The 17,274-nt window shown below is 47.5% G+C and overlaps 1 pseudogene; it reads left to right on the forward strand.

Annotated features, from left to right (window-relative positions):
* Positions 1-338: 338 nt before the first annotated feature.
* Positions 339-13,207, forward strand: LOC149356008 (uncharacterized; annotated as a pseudogene).
* The last annotated feature ends 4,067 nt before the right edge of the window (positions 13,208-17,274 follow it).

Below are 17,274 nucleotides of genomic sequence, written 5' to 3' on the forward strand. Positions count from 1 at the left end.
GATACACGGTCAAAGGCCTTTGCGAGATCTAGCTGCATCATTGCTGTGCTGACATGCTTCTGCGTTCGAGTCACATGAGAACCGTGACGTCATTGCCTGTATATATTTGGCTGCAATAAACATACGGGCGTCTTTCGCTCTGGGCTTTGACACGGACCTCGCTTCTTCTCTGTGCGTCTCCGCTCGGTTGGAACGCTCACCCGGATAGCGGCTGGACGCCGCTACCACATGGTGTCAGAAGATAAGCTTGAACCTAGGAGAGAAGCATAGCGTCGAGAGATGGACGGAGCCAAAATCTTCACAGCTCCGGGCCTTCAACAGCCACCACCACAGGACTTCGACAATACATCGGAGTGGCCGGCATGGATTCAGCATTTCGATGACTATCGCGTTGCATCGGGCCTCGACGAACGCTCAGAGGAAGCACAGGTACGAACGCTTCTCTACTCTATGGGACGGCAAGCTCGGGATATTTTTGCCACTTTCGGTCTCTCGGACGAGGACTCGAAGAAGTTTGACGTCGTCAAGAAGAATTCCGACACATATTTCATAAAAGAGGTCAACGTCGTGTACGAGAGCGCTTGCTTTCACAAGCGACATCAAATGCCCGGTGAGTCAGTTGACCAGTTCATGACGGCGTTGCATGTCTTAGCAGACCGCTGCGATTTTGGCGAATCTAAGCAACGACTCATCAGAGACAGGTTCGTCGTCGGACTGACAGACGAAAGACTCTCAGAGTCGCTACAGATGGACTCTAAGCTGTCTCTTGCGTCTGCCCTTGCAAAAGCACGCCTTAAGCAGACGGTTCAGCAGCAGCAGGAACTCCTTCGCAACTCTACGGCAGACCAAGCCTCGAGGGTACCTCTTCCCTGTGAAAATGTGGCAGTTGGCTCCGCAGCAACAGTCGGCGCCGTGAGACGCTACAAAAAGCCTCAACGCGGAAACGCCAGCTCTTCAGTGCGTCATGACGGACGCTGCCTCTACTGCGGTAACTCCCTGCATCCACAAACATTGTGCCCAGCGAGGACAGTGAAGTGCAATTACTGTGGAGTAAAGGGTCACTTTGCTAAAGCGTGCATCAAAAAGACTTCCACGGGCAACGAACGCAAGGTACGAGTTTCTTCTGTGCAAACGGACACAGGACAAATTTTTGCGGGAGAGATTGGAACGCCAGGTGTACAAGCGCGATACATTCAAGTATGTGTTAACTCTGTTGCAGTGTTTGCAAAAGTTGATACCGGGGCCGAAGTTACCGTGCTTCCGTCATCTTTTCCTGGTCTCCCTGTTAAATTAACGAGAGCAAACGAGGTTTTGTCAGGCGCGAGTGGTTCACGCCTCAATGTTTTGGGCAAATTCGAGGCAGAAATCGCTTGGAAGGGGAAACGTTCTCGCCAAACATGTTATGTCGTCAGCCCGCTACGACATGTTCTTCTCGGTTTGCCCGTTCTGGAGGCACTAGGAGCCGTGACGTTTGTCGATTCAGTAGCGCAGAAGAGTTCTACCGGTAGCGTTCCAGGCCGCGAAGTTTGCAGTAACCTGGGCGCAATGCCAGGAGAGTATCAGATTCGGCTTCGCCCAGACGCGGTTCCCTATGCTATAACTGCTCCACGCAGAATTCCAATTCCGCTCAGGGAACGCGTCCGCCTTGAACTCGAAAAAATGGAGCAAATGGGCGTTATTCGTAAGGTTGACGGGCCTACGGAGTGGTGTGCCGGCATTGTACCAGTGGTAAAGCCGAGTGGGGATGTCAGGATCTGTGTAGACCTTACACAACTGAATAAATGCGTTCTGCGAGAGAAGTTCGCCCTCCCCACAGTGGATCAAGCTCTAGGTTGTAGAGCCGGTGCAAAAGTTTTTTCTAAACTGGACGCCAATTCTGGTTTCTATCAAGTACGCCTAAGCAAGGCTTCGGAGGAATTTACTACCTTCATTACTCCGTTCGGGCGGTATTGTTTCACCAGGTTGCTTTTCGGAATTACTTCAGCACCTGAGTATTTCCAGAAAAGAATGTCGGAAATCCTGGCAGGCATGCCTGGAGTCGTCAACATAATGGACGATATTTTAGTCTTTGGAAACAATGAGCAAGAACATGATTCTAGACTTGCAAAGGTCTTGACCAGGTTGGCAGAATCCAACGTTACGTTAAACAAATCCAAGTGTGTCTTCGGCGTTAAAATGCTCACTTTTTTAGGTCATGTTCTAAGTGAGGAAGGCGTACAACCCAATCCAGCTAAGGTAAACGCTGTAAAAGAAATGAAGGCACCGAGCAATGTAGCGGAATTGCGCAGCGTTCTGGGCATGGCAAATCATTTGGGGCGCTTCTTGCCGCACCTTGCTCGCACTACAGCTCCTTTGCGCGAACTTTTGCGTAAAGATAGGGCCTGGATATGGGGCCCAGCGCAGAACGCTGCGTTTGAAAGTGTGAAATCTCTTATCTGCTCCGCGAAATGCATGGCTTTGTACGACCCTCGCCTTCCCACGATTCTGTCGGCAGACGCTTCGTCTTTCGGCCTGGGCGCAGTCCTTTCTCAAACGCAACGGAACGGTGAGCGACGCCCAGTAGCGTTCGCCTCGCGTTCCCTCAGGGAAAATGAGGAACGCTATGCGCAGATAGAAAAGGAGGCGTTAGCCTTGACCTGGGCTGCCGAAAGATTCGATGAATACCTCAGAGGTATGGACATACTCTTCGAAACGGACCATAAGCCTCTTGTTTCCTTACTAGGAAAAATGCCCGTTGATATGGTGCCAACAAGAATTCAGCGGTTCAGATTGCGGCTCATGCGCTATCGTTTTGAGGTTGTCTATGTTCCGGGAAAAAACTTAGTCACTGCCGACGCTCTTTCGCGAGCACCAATCACTGGAGACAAGCGAATAGCCGGAGAATTGACTGTGTCTGAAGTTTCTTCTTATGCAAAATCGTGCATTCAGGGACTGGAAACTGGAGATAATTTCCTGAAAAGAGTGAGAAAGGCTCAAGAAACCGATGCAGTTTGCAAAGCCCTCCGATTGTTGTGTCGTGAAGGCTGGCCAGAAAAACCGAGGCTTCCTTCTCACCTCGCTCCTTATTGCAAGAGCGCGCCTTTATAGTTGAAGGCAACGGGTTGCTTTTAAAAGGAACCAGACTCATAGTGCCTCAGTCCCTGAGAAAAGAAGTGCTAGAAAAGTTGCACGACGGGCATCAAGGCATTTCTAGAAGCCGAGCATTGGCTCAAGAGTTGGTTTGGTGGCCAGGCCTTAGCGAACAACTGGCGCAGCAGGTGAAAGATTGTGAAACTTGCGGGCGTTGTGCTACTCAGAATGCAGAGCCGTTGATGCCCACGGCTGCTATAAATTTTGCATGGGAAAGAGTTGGTGTTGACTTGTGCGTTATCAATAATCGCCACTATTTAGTGCTGGTCGATTATCTGTCTCGCTACCCGGAAATTGCGCTTCTGCCTTCAACTAAAGCTCTAACCGTTATAGAAAGGATGGAGAGCATTTTTGCTCGTCATGGCGTTCCGGAAACGGTAGTTACAGATAATGGACCGCAATTTTCATGCTCTGAGTTTGAAACTTTTGCTGTTGAGTATGGTTTCAGTCGCGCGACTGTAAGCCCAAGGCACCCGCAAGCTAATGGGGAAGTGGAAAGAATGGTACAAAAAATCAAGCGTCTTGTACTTAAATCGAAAGACCCCTACCTCGCACTTCTCGCATACAGGGCGACACCAGGAGTGCTGGGCTACAGTCCTGCAGAAATCCTGATGGGTCGACGCCTAAGGACTCGTGTTCCGATGGCACCTCAGCTGCGAGGCCCATCACAGAGTAGAATGGCTGATGTTACAGATAAGGATCATTCGAATCGAAAATTGCAAGCGCGTTACTACAACAGACGTCATCGTGCTAGGGATCTCATTCCGTTGAAGGTCGGTGATCCTGTGTGGGTTCAAGACTTGAAAACCAGGGCCACTGTAGTTTGTGCTGCAGCTACCCCGCGGTCCTTCGTAGTACGCACAGAACAAGGCGCTCTGTTGCGCCGTAATCGACGAATGTTAAACCGCTTGCCAATTGTTGGGAAAGCAAAAGGAAGTTTTGAGTTCCCCAATGAACTTGGTCAGGAGGAGCCAGGTGTGTCAGTCAGGGACGCGCCTGCCAGGGTATACAGCTGTCCGGCCGAGGCAAAAGCCGAACGCCAGGTGCCTTCGGCTCCAGTTACGGTGACCAGGTCGGGAAGAGAAGTTCGCCCTCCCGTTCGCTGGGGATATGATGAGTAACCTTTTGTGTGTGTGCGCGTTCTCGGGCTGTGCCATGCGGAGTGTTTCTTTTTGTTGAACAGAACAAAGGTGTTGTTATCTGGTTGTAAAGTTCACACATTTGCCTGTGATTTAGTGAATGTCTCAAATGTGATAACGGGATTTCTGATGTTGTCCAAAAAGGGGGATGTGCTGACATGCGTCTGCGTTCGAGTCACGTGAGAACCGTGACGTCATTGCCTGTATATATTTGGCTGCAATAAACATACGGGCGTCTTTCGCTCTGGGCTTTGACACGGACCTCGCTTCTTCTCTGTGCGTCTCCGCTCGGTTGGAACGCTCACCCGGATAGCGGCTGGACGCCGCTACGACAATTGCCACCCTGTCGCCTAGTGCATCGCAGCATTCAAGCACACTACGCGCTATGTGTATATTAGTGGCTATGCTCCGACCCTTGATACCGCAAGTTTGATGACTCCCCACTAGCATGGTTATGACGCCCTGAATTCGCTTTTCCAGAATCTTCATGAATATCTTATAATCTACGTTTGTGAGGCTTATCGGGCGATAAGACCCCACCAACAGACGTTTTTCTAATGAAATTAGAAATACAAAAGTGCAGTTGGAAAAAATAGACACAGATAAGTACAGAGCAGCGGTGGTGCGCGCAAGCGCCGAGAAACTGTGGGTAGGGGAATCGCCAACAAAACGAGCATTAGGCGATGAGAAAAGATAAGCTTGTCAAAAAGAAATATGCCAGATACAAAACGGTGACGAGGTATCGGCCGATAGCGTCATTATCAAGGGCTTAATCAGAGACCATTTCAGTGACTTTCTGGGTCGCACGCGAAGGGCGGAGGCCAGTTTCCATAACGATTTTCTACCGTTTATGCCAAGGCTCGACGATGAAGTCAGAATTCGTCTTGAACAGCCAATAACCGTTACAGAGCTAGAGGAAGCAATAGATCAACTGCCATTGGGTAAAGCACCCGGTCCTGATGGTTTAGGAGCCGCCTTTTACAAATATTTCAAGTCAGAAATCGCCCTAATTCTGCTGAAAGTTATTGTCGAAGCGTGCGAGAAAAAGCGTACGCCATTGTCATTCACAACATCGCACACTGTACTCATATCAAAGTTTGCTGAGCCAGAACTACACCACGGCTGCTACCGAAAATGTCTGCATTATATTCACATGACAAGACTTACGCTATGCTTCCCACTACTATACCATACCACTACTATGGTTGGTTGGTTCGTTTATGGGGTTTAACGTCCCAAAGCGACTCAGGCTATGAGAGACGCCTTAGTGGAGGGCTCCGGAAATTTCGACCACCTGGGGTTCTTTAACGTGCACTGACATCGCACAGTACACGGGCCTCTAGAATTTCTCCTGCAAAGAAATTCTGCCGCCGCGGCCGGGATCGAACCCGCGTCTTTTGGGTGAGCAGCCGAGCACCATAACCACTGAGCCACCGCGGCGGCTCCAATACTATGAAATTCGACGGTTAGGTGCGAGGTCAAATGTTTATTTGCCAGGTTTCAGGAGCTGAACTATAGCCGACTGCACTTCCAGTGATATTGTGAATATTGATGTGCCCTGTGATAAGCACTGAAAGATCTGATATTTGTATGTATTTTAATTTTCACAGCGCCTGCACCTTTCATGGCAGTACTCTCATTGCGCACCTATTGTTAACTACAGTCGAAGCTCTGCCATGAAAATACCTGGCGTTATTCGCAATGTAGCTTTACAACAGCTCAACTAAGCCCTGAAGGTAATATTTGCCTTCTAGCTGAACGTTTGTCCAAGCACATTGGAAACGCCGAACGTCCGACTGTTTGGATAGCCGCTGTTTACAAAAAGAGGGCACAAGCAGAGAATCAAGGAGAAAATTACGTGAAACAGGCCAAGAGTTTTTTTATGCGTTGGTTGGGCACTTGTTAATCGCTTGTGCATCCCTTCTTTGCCGCGTGTTTCGAACAGCAAGGCCTACTCTGTAAGAGGCACTCATGAGCCGCTATCTGTTTCGCACGAGATTGATGTAAGCTGATACGATGCATATCGGAGCTCTTGTGAACGCACGAGTGTCGCGTGTCAGTTGAGGTACGCCACATATGTAATAAGTCCATACAAGGCACATTTCCGTAGTGCGTGAACTACTATATATGCAGCACATGTGTTAATCCATGACATTTGCGACGCGTATGACCTGGTACGCAGCCCATACGCGTTCATATGAGACACATATGTGACACATATGAACTCGTATGAAGCATATATGTGTTCATATGAGGCACATATATTGACACATATAACTCATATGGGCTGCATACGAGTTCATACGAGACACACATCTGACCCATATAGCTCGTATGTAACACATATGAAATGATACGAGACACATATGAATTCATATGAGATTTTTCGATAGGGCATATATATATATATATATATATATATATATATATATATATATATATATATATATACTATATAGTGCGCCACGTTGTTCGCTGCTGAAGAAGATAAACTGGACGTTCCATCCTGGCCGTCTCGGTGTGCGCTGGCATCATTTCGGTGTTGGCGTTCCTCTGCCGTCTGGACGCGGCGCTACCTGTACCAACTGCTACGTGACAATATATATATATATATATATATATATATATATATATATATATAAACATAACAAGATTTAATTCACGACGTTTCGTCTGGAGGACCAGCGTTTTTCGAGTGTATTACAGCATTCGAAACGAGCAGCTTTTATAGCACTCGCGAGGTACACGAAAAAGCGTCAAGCACGAATGCAAAGAGTGGTGAAGGGGCGGGGAAATGAAAAAAAGAGAAAAAAAGGAGAAAAAGAATCGGTTACAACTAGAAAAGGCGATCCCCTAACGTGGATACAGGTGTTCAGAAGGAGGGAATGACAGAAAGTAAAAAGCGGGGGGGGGGGGGGGGGGGGGAATTTTCTTTCCCCACCACCTCATGGCTTTCTTAGAAAGACAGGGGTGTGCCCTTCGAGGCAGGTTACAACCCGAAGCGCATGACAGCTACACAGCGGGGAGGCAACATTTCAGGAGAAATTAGTAGGGATGGGGTTCACCATGAATGCCGAAGAAACACCTCCGAAAAAAATAAAAAAATAAAAACGCTGCTGATTGAGACCTTGCAAAATTCCACTCAAAAAAGGGTTGTAGCAGCTCATTAGGCATTTCGCCGACAAGCGTGAAGCGCTTGATAGCTGCACAGCAACATTTCAGGAGAAAGTAGTAGGCACGGGGGTTCGCAGGAATGTCAAACGAACACCTCCGAAAAAAGAGAAAAGAAAAAATAAAAAAGAAGAAAAAAAGCTAGTGCGCAAGAATTTGCAAAATCCCATTCAGAGAAGGGTTGTGGCAGCACAACACGATACAAATTAGGTCATTAGCAAAAAACACAAGTTTCTAACGAATCCTTACACAAGCACTTAATACACATAAAAAAAAGAAAAGAAAAGAAGAAAAAAAGAGAGACAAGGCTAACATTAAACACAACACCAGAAACGAACAGCAGTCAGTCGCAAGTACAATGTACCGGAAGACAAGTGGAACTGCAAGACTATTCAGTGTTAAACAAATGTAACTTTTCAGTGCGCGTGAGCACGTGCAGAACAGAAATGCGTGGCAATGTAATACAATGCATGACAATACAATACGTCAGGAGACACAATCACTCCATAAGACAGCAGATGTTAAGGTTCAAATTCGCTTCGCGTGAAATCCCTTCATCACCAATTTGGCGTTCTGAGGACCCATAAAATAGCAGTTTTCAGTTCTGTTTATGTAAATATGGCAAATCCTACGGGACATTAAAGTGCCTGAAGCGCTTTTTGCAAGCGATTCTCATTCTCTCTCTTCGAATGTCTTTCTTTCATGGTGGTCGTGGTGAAAACTTTTAATTGATGAAATAAAGTTTGGGAGCCAGAGAGTTGCCCCGCTACATGGTCGGCGTCCCTAGTCCAGGACACCGCATAACGAGGCCCCGTCTCTCGCCCGTTACACCAAAGCCCTTTGGGACTCAGGCAAGGAGCAGTTGAGGAGGGCAGTCTCCCATGCCTCTCTGGAAGGGGTAGGGGAAGCGGGGAGGTGGGGATTTTTAGTACATGCCCACACCATGTGGAAGATATCGCAGGTCTCCCCACAGTGCGGGCATCGCCCATCCGTGTTAGGATTGTAATGTTTTATGATTGCAGGACAGAGTAGAGTACCTGTCTTCAGGCGCCTTAAAGTGCTCTCCTCCGTCTTAGTCAGCCCCTTTGCAGGGGCCAGGAAAAGGCGGTGGTTGTCGCTATAATGCGTTATTATATCTTTGAATCGCAGCAGCGGCTGGTTAGTCTCCAAGCCAGAAGAGCTGGGATGAGGAGCCCGGTGAATAAGCGCTCGGGCAGCCGCGTCAGCGGCCTCATTACCTCGTATGTCCTGGTGGCCAGGAGCCCAAATGATTCTTTTCGGTGTTGGATAGTGGCAGTCCGTCTTAGAATGCAAGCAGCTAAGGGGGAGATCTCCCCTGCCAAGTAATGACCACATGCTTTTCGGGAGTCCGTGATGAAGATTCTCGAATTGGCGTGGGCGGCAGCAAGCGCTATCGCTACTTACTCGGCTCGCATTGAATTCGGGGCTCGAAAGGAGAGTCCATAAAACGTGCATTTCCTGGCGAACGACAGCGGCCGTGTAAAATCCCGTGGGCGATGGTCCTTCTACGTCTACATAATATACACCGGGTCGGCAGCCGTGTTGTCTCTCAAGAGCCCGAGCCCGCACTTGTCGTCTGTTTTCGTGCATGTCGGTGTCCATGTTACGGGGGAGCGGGGAGACCCAGAGCATATGGCGCCACAGTACTGGGATCGCTCCGCCTCCTCTGGAGTGCAGTCGTGTTGGATGTGTAAGCGGTTTAGCAGGCGGCGCCCAGGGGCCGTCTGCATGAGCCGCTTGTAGTGATTCACGAGGTGGGCCTCCCGCAGCTCCTGTTAGGAGTTTAGCACCCCCAATGCCTTGAGTTTGGCATAGAGGTAGCCACCGGGAGATCCAGGGCTCGCTTTGTTGCCTTGCGGATGATGGCGTCTATTCGCGCCTCGTCTTGCTTAGTAGTGCGTAGATATGGCACGGCGTAGAGGATCCGGATAGTCACGAAGGCATAGACGAGCCGAAGCGCGTCCCTGCCCCGCAGACTGCCCCGCTTGTTGGAAACGTGGCGGATCATGCGCCCTACCTGTTCGTTGAGTTTCACAATGGTAGAGTCCGGTCTGAGTCTGTGGTGAATGAAAAGGCCCAGAACACGGAGCTGCCCCACCTCTCTAACAGGACCCCCTGATAGAGAGATGCGAATTGCTGTCCTATCCTTTGGGTTCGCTCTGACATGCAGAAGCTCTGATTCGCTGGAGCACACTGGAGCCCACAGTCAATAGCATACGCATCGACTATGGAAGCGGCCTGCTGAAGGCGGTCCTCCATGTCCCCAAGGCTCCCCTCAGTGGTCGGCACTGATAGTAGCTGGAGCCTACACCAGCAGGATTGACGGAGTGCCTGTAACGCGCATAATCGGTGGCCAGTATTTTGTCCAAGTGCTTCTTCTCTTTGCCATGCACTCTTGAAACGACTTCCCTTTAATCGAGTGCAGTTAACTAGCAGTCTCTGTGATGAGGAGAAAAAACACGAAGGTAGTCAAACAATTGAAGGACTGTGCCAAGTAGAGTTTTCCTGGTGCATTTCAGGATTTGGTCGCAGTAGCCACGTGATTCGTATTTAATGCCTTGTGGTGTGATCGGCACATAAACAGTAGGCATAGATAGTTTGAAATGCGAGGTCTTTGCTGGCTACAGTGTCACGAGGAAAGAAAAAGATCAAACAAAATTAAGTGCAATCTTGAGCGGGAGTCTGTTAGCAAAATATTTGCAATGAAAATATCCCTCAACCGGCAAGTAACGCACGACGTCAGTCATAACCGGAATCAAAAATGCTGTAGTTTTTTTCTAATTACATTTTATTCGCTCTAGGTCTTATACTGCACTGGTGATAAGGGCGCGATAAGGGCGCGATTATTCTACTTGGTCTGCGTAAGCAGCGTGTGCTGGAATGCATAGTTTTAGGAACGGTATAATAACGCGCAAATTGGCGCGTAATCACGCTTTCCGCGAAGTGCACTCTGCTTCATTTACGAATGCAGATAAATGCAGCCTGCTTGAATTGTGTAAATAATGCGCAAGCAGTATCCTGTACAGCCTCCTTGTTTTATAAAAACTACGGAGAATGTTTACTACACTCGAGCCAGTGCGAAAGCACAGATTTCTGCTACATAGAAGACGACGATGAGCGGGCAGTACCATGCGATGGAGCGTTCGCGTCAGGCCGGCAGCGAACAGACAACGGACGATTCGTACCGCTGACCTAGTTCAGACGGCGTCAACACTGGCGAACTTTATGTTCGTGGGGAAACTTGCTGCGCGATTGAGCGTTGATTGGTACTATTGAAAATCCGGAAGCCTGTGCATAGAGCAATCTACCTTTACTCGTTCATGACACTATTAGGACCAGTGGCACAAAAATTGAGCGAAAACAACACCGGACGCATTGATGTGCCTTCGGTTGCTTTTGTATGGGACTTCATGAACAAAACAGTATTTTAATGGCACATTTTACATCTATTAAAACTAGGTTCACTGTGTACTATATGTTTTTGTTTTCTTTTCAGGGGGAGGGCCAGCAGAGTGCGCAATAAGCCCGCAAAGTGAACAAGTGCTGGCTGTTGCCAGCCACATTTCAACGCGTGCTGGGAATGAAACAGACTCGGACAGGGGCAAGTTTGCCTGTAGTTAGGCTCTTGCAGCCAATGGTCGATGGACCAGGCGACATAGAATTCCACTATGCAGGTAGGGCACTTTGCATGGTAGTGCGCACTGTTGCAAGTGACACTGCTTCAATTCTTTTATTGCCTTTAATCTACTTATTATGAGGATTATAGGGTTCAGCTGCAGCAAATTATAAAAATCTCATTTAATACAACACTGTTGCAAGCTGCTGTACACGGGGTTGGCTGAATGTTTGTGCAGATCAAGGCTGCATTGGTTGACACTGCAAAAGGATGACCTGCTTCAAGCTGCATGTTGTTGGACAGCACTCCGAAGGCATTCTGTCTTGGTGGTGCGCATGCATGTAAGTGGTATGCTGTTTTTCTGTAGTGAAAGGAGGCGAGTCAACCGTCGGGCACTGATGTAGCAACCTTGCTCCGTGCTGCAACCTGAACTGCATTCATTATGACATTTTCACCTGCTTATTTCGTGATTTTGAGCCCGGCTGGGCATTCCTGCATCTCTTTAAACGAATGTCAACTTTCATGCAGTTCCATTATGCATGCACTCCGCATACATTTTCATATTTGTGTGCACTTGTACATGGTAGTGCTTGAGGGATAAGCTAACAACATTCTCGTTCTGAATAATATTGCAGCTTGCCTCTGTGCAATGCTCGAAATACTTTCGGAATTTGACTGCTAGTTTGAAGCAAATTGTGTTTTGCATTGCAGAGGTTTTACTTGAGGAGTGTTTTCTGTAGCCCTGAATTTGGTTGCCTACAGACGTGCTTATTAGTGCAGACTGAAAAGTAGCTCCAGTGGCAGCAGTGTGCACACAAACTGTGCAGTAATGTTTATGGAGGCATCATCACCAATAAAAATTTGTGGCACAACACAGCATTCAATTGTCACATGTGCATACTTTATTTGTACAATGCACTATATTAGATAAACAGAAAGGAAATTGTAATACTAGCTACAGGAATGGCACTGCCAATGTAATACAACCACAGTGCAACAGTTTGCAGTGACTTTGATTCAGGACTCCTATAATGAGACACAAGAAATAGCAGCTTTGTACAGTAGATTACACACACCCATTATAGGCTGTGCCACAGGCTGAAGTATTCTTCACTTTTCTTGTATGCCCCACCTTAGCATTGGTATCGCATATATGTGGCTAAGGAGGTTGAAAGTAATTATAAGGAAACCTTTGGAAAAAACACAGGACGAAAGGGAGAAACACACAAATGATACGTAGGAAATGTACTAAAATTAAAAAAATAATGAAATCCACTGAAAGAACAAAAAGGTGCAGGCACAGAATTAAAGAATAACCACATGTGTAAAAACTCTGGGCCAGCACGACTATATTAGCAAACTATATATTAGCATATTAGCAGAAAAGACACAAAAGTGAGGCCATGCGGCATAGCTCAGAGCGAATTGCGAAGAATATAACAGACCAAAACAGAACACCTAAACCATAGCCCCAAGATGCGATGGCAGTAATTTGGTGCTGAGAAAGGCAACTGATGCCTCACTTACTTCTAAGGAACATTATAAAGGTTTCGTTATAATGTCTGTTTACTAACTGACCCAACAGTTTGCACTATTAAGGTAGGAGGGTAATGTATTGTTAGCTTAGATTTATTTTCCCACTAATTTTTGCTTCTTGTTTATTACAGAGGAAGACTGGGAAGCTCCTCCCGTTGACGAGGAGCAGCCATCAACGGCTCCTGTTGGCCCAAGTGCAGCAGCTCCATAAGCAACTCAGCAGGAGAGCGGTGCCTTTTATACATCTGTGGAACCTGCCGATGCTCCCAGCGCAGCTGCGGTTGCTTCTGGAGCTGACGCTTGCACTGCTGCTGAAGCAGTGGCCACTGGCGATGGTGGAAGGGCTCCGAGAGGGCAGATAGCCCTTTTGGAGAGGTCTCTGGCCGACGAAAATGATGTCAGAGCCTCTCTACTTCGAGAAGAGCATGCGGTGCGCCTCCAGCTGATGCGGGAGGACCACCAAAGTCTTCTCGAAGAACGAAGAGAGAAAAAAGTTCTAGATATTCAGGAAAAAAAACTAAAAATTGAGATTCTCCAAATAGAAAAAGAAATCAAACTGGAACAGCTTCGCAGGCTGCGAGAGGCACCAGAATAAAACAGTGCCTACAAGTGAAAGAAACTGGAATGATGTCTGAATGCTTGCACGAATAGTATGTGGCAAATCCACATAACGTCACTTCATTGGCACCAGTATGGATTTAAGTACATGACTCAGTGGGAGGCATGCTACTCCTCCTCCTGCTGCTATGGCTACATGGTGCTTGTGGGTCTTTGTATTCAAACAGTAATTAATTCGTGGAAGTATGCACTGCTGAATGCTACAAATCTGGCTGCTCTTGAAACAAAAATCGTCCCCTGGCACGGCTTGCAAAGCCAATCGGTAGAGAAAATTTAGGCCACACTGGCAAAGGTTCCATGTATGAAGAGTCGCAACAATCTCTGTTCATGGAAGAGTCAACACCATAAGTGCACAAAGCCAATACTGCTCTCTCCTAGTTCTATTATCTATGCTGTGTCGTCTAACCTAAGGCCTCCTACACAAGAACCTAAACCCTTAGAGAACGCGGTTCCTCCTATGCTCTCTACTAGATTGGCCCAGAGCTGGAGTCAATGCAATGCCACTATGCTGAAGTAATATAATCGTTGAAAACATGGGCACCACATTCCTGCGACAACCTGCACAAGGCACGGAAAAGACTTAAAAGAAGCATACGTCACCAAGCACTTGCTGATGGCGCTCATGTTCTGCTATTTTGAACCCCCAAATCCTGTAACAATTTCAAGAGATGCGAGTTCTCGTCGAGTGGAATTGGTACTATTCCTAGAAGGCGGGCGAAACTGCAGCCAACGAGTACCGGCAGGTACAAATAAAAAAAAACACTAGGCTACGTGTTTGCATGTGAATAATTTCACTAAAACACTTCCAAGCTAGAACTAACTACCTAGTCATATCACCAACTGTTCATTGAACGACAAAACAAAATGTCGCAAAGACTACAGGGGTCATAAATTTTTTTTCAGTGGTCCACCACGACTGTAACATAGGTCAAGGCAGCTAACAAACATCGGGTGCATTTGGGTCAAGAACAGACTGTTGAATGGAACTACTTGCAGACAGATTGTGTAGCTTCTGCAAGAGCTACAGAAGTTCAGTGTACTATCATTACCTTTACACTCGGAAATTAAAAATGCTCACAGGTCGCAAACTGTATTTCGGCGCGTTTCACCATGACACAGCAATGCGTGCACTCCTCTTGGCACATATGCTGCAGTAGACTTTACTTCTTTCTCAGTGCTAGTTGCTGCCCGTATGCACCTTTGTCGCAGGAGACTGAGCTAGAAGAGGTGTATGAATCATGTCGGGAAGCACATTTCAGACCAGAAGAATCAACCTTTTGCGCCATACCATGACAACTACCAACCAACTCCCACTTTGGACACAGACAAGAGAGAGCGACAATACACTACCAACCGCTCGCGCATTAGTTCCCTGAAAAGAAGGCTCCAGTTTCACAGCTGAAGGATTGGCTGTTCTACAACATCTTCAATCCAAACCAAATAAAAACAATACACTCATCGCTTCTTTTGAACTCTACACTAGCCAAAAAGAAGTGCGCCATTTAATAGCTGATTCGTAACACACATCCCTTGAAAAGGCAAAATACACAACTTTGAAGTGATAACACAAACTGATCTGCCCCACTGCGGTGGCTGAGTGGTTATGGCGCTCGGCTGCTCACCCAAAACACGTGGGTTAGATCCCAGCGAAATTCTAGAGGCCCGTGTACTGTGAGATGCCAGGGCACGTTGAAGAACCCCAGGTGGTCGAAATTTCCGGAGCCCTTCAGTACGGCGTCTCTCATAGCCTGAGTCGCCTTGGGACATTAAAACCACCATAAACCAAACCAAATGTGTGTAAGCAAAGACACCGAGGCAGCAGTTCTTAAAACAATGAACTGAGCTCCACTAATATCCTCAGCAGCAGGGCCACAGACAAGAGCTTTTCTAGGCAGCCTCCACGTCCATGTAGTGACAAGAGTGGACGGACGGAGTGGTATTCACCTCCTGTAAGATCAATACAGCGTTCTTGAAAAATAGCATTTGAGACAGAACGCCATAGCAACAAATGCAGGACCCTGAACTTGAAGAGTAGCACCCTGTTAGTGCAACAAGCTCGCAACTGAAAAGATTCCCAAGCTGAGAAAAAATTGTAGCATTTCTTAGTTCCTGCACAAAAGTAGGGATATGGGTAGTATGAGCAGCTGTGCATTATAAACATGCTTGATTGAATATGCATGACAGAATGTAGCGAATCGTGCATTTCTTACCTATGTGATTAGGATGTATCTTGGGGCCGAGCAAAAAGACAACAGATGAGGAAGAGACAAGCAAGACAGAGCGTGGAACTTCAACTGAGTTTATTACACAGGTGCGTCACATTTATACATCCATCTCAAAACTTAACAAGCCACCATCACATGACACTGGTGCGTTGCCTTGTGCGGGACAGCATGTTATCCAGATATGCAAACTGTTTATCAAGTCAACCGAGGGTTTGCTGACACAAGAGCCAGATTCTTTCTTAATACAGTAAGCTTCATACAATTCTCGACTCAGTTTAGATGCAAATTTTTTTAAGACTGTCGTTTCGTGGAACCGTGGCGTGCAACCACGGCAGTGACAACAATGGTCGGCCACATGCCCATCCCCCCGCCAATGCGTCTACTCCTACGTGGTGCTCCTGAAGTCTCCAGTTTGTCCAATGTAGCTTTTGCCACAGGACAGGGGTATTCATTCGATAAACGACCCCGCTCATGCACGGGGCGAATCTGTCTGCGTGCTTAATACCACAATCTTCCTCGCAAAAGCTACAATGGACAAACTGGAAATTGTATAAACGTCAGAACTCAGGAGCACCACGCAGGAGTAGGCGCATTGGCGGCGGGTGGGCATGTGGCGAACTATTGTCGCCACTGCCGTGGTTGCCCGCCTCGTCTTAAAAAAGTTTGCATTTAAAGTAAGTAGAGAAGCGTACGAAGCCTACTGTATTAAGAAGGAATCCAGCTCTTGTGTCAGCAAAACCTCCATGCACTTGTGTGGTCAATAGTTTGCATGTCTGGATAATATGCTGTACCGCACACGGCAGCACAACAGTGTCATGTGATGGTCGCTTGTTAGGTTAGTTTGTGATTGCGATGAATGTATAAATGTGACGCACCTGTGTAATAAACTCAGTTGAAGTGCCACGCTCTGTCTTTTTGCATGGTCCCAAGATACATTCTAGTAATAGTCGCCAACTAGCCCGCCTTTCTCTGTTATATTTACCTAAGTGAAGCTCTTCTGGATGAGCACCCGTCGTGCCTGCATTCCTGACAAGCTGTCGGTGACAGCATCGGAAGGTGGCGGGTGCTGTGGCCGCCTTGCTGCTGTCGTGCTGGTGCGGTCGAGTGGAGCACTCTGGGCGGGAGCAGTCCGAACAGGAGGCTGCGGCTCCTTCCCCGAGCACGCGAAGTTATGCAGTGCTGCACAGACAGCAATGATTACTGCAGCTTGTTTCGACTTGCGCTGGAGCCCCATATCCAAACAAGGGAAGCGGCGCTTCCAGACACCGAATGCTCGCCCGACCACATTACGGGTCTTGATGTGGGCTTTCTGGTACCTGCATGGATAAAGAAATATTGAGTTGGTTTAATGCCACAGCTAGAAAGTGTGGTCGAACTTTGTGATGATGATGAGTTTTTTGGGGGCAAGCGCAGCTACGGCCAGAGAGGGCCAAAAACAAGGTCTTTGTCTGGCTGAGGTTAAAATATGTACACGTGTTAAAAGCAAAACAGGGTGTATATGGCCTAAAAGAGTAGTGAGTATGCGCATGATTATAGTGCGTCCGGAGGGTGTAAGTCAGGTGGAATGGCCTTAACTGATGTATAGCGCCAAAACATTGTGGCAAGAATTGCGGTATGTAAAATATGAAGCCAGGTAGCCTCAACCACAGCACTCTATCCAGCAAAAAGGGCAAGGCATCTGACAGTTAAGGCTAAGCTTAGCCTTCTGCTCAGCAATGAGGAGGGGCTGAGGTTATTTGGAATAAGGGATATCTTGTAAAAAGCCTACATGAGCTAAAAATTTAAGAACCATATCCAAAGAAAACATGCAGTCATCACC

Source organism: Amblyomma mixtum, chromosome 3, assembly GCF_055824585.1.
Source record: "Amblyomma mixtum isolate Tamu chromosome 3, ASM5582458v1, whole genome shotgun sequence".
NCBI classification, from domain to species: Eukaryota; Metazoa; Arthropoda; class Arachnida; order Ixodida; family Ixodidae; genus Amblyomma; species Amblyomma mixtum.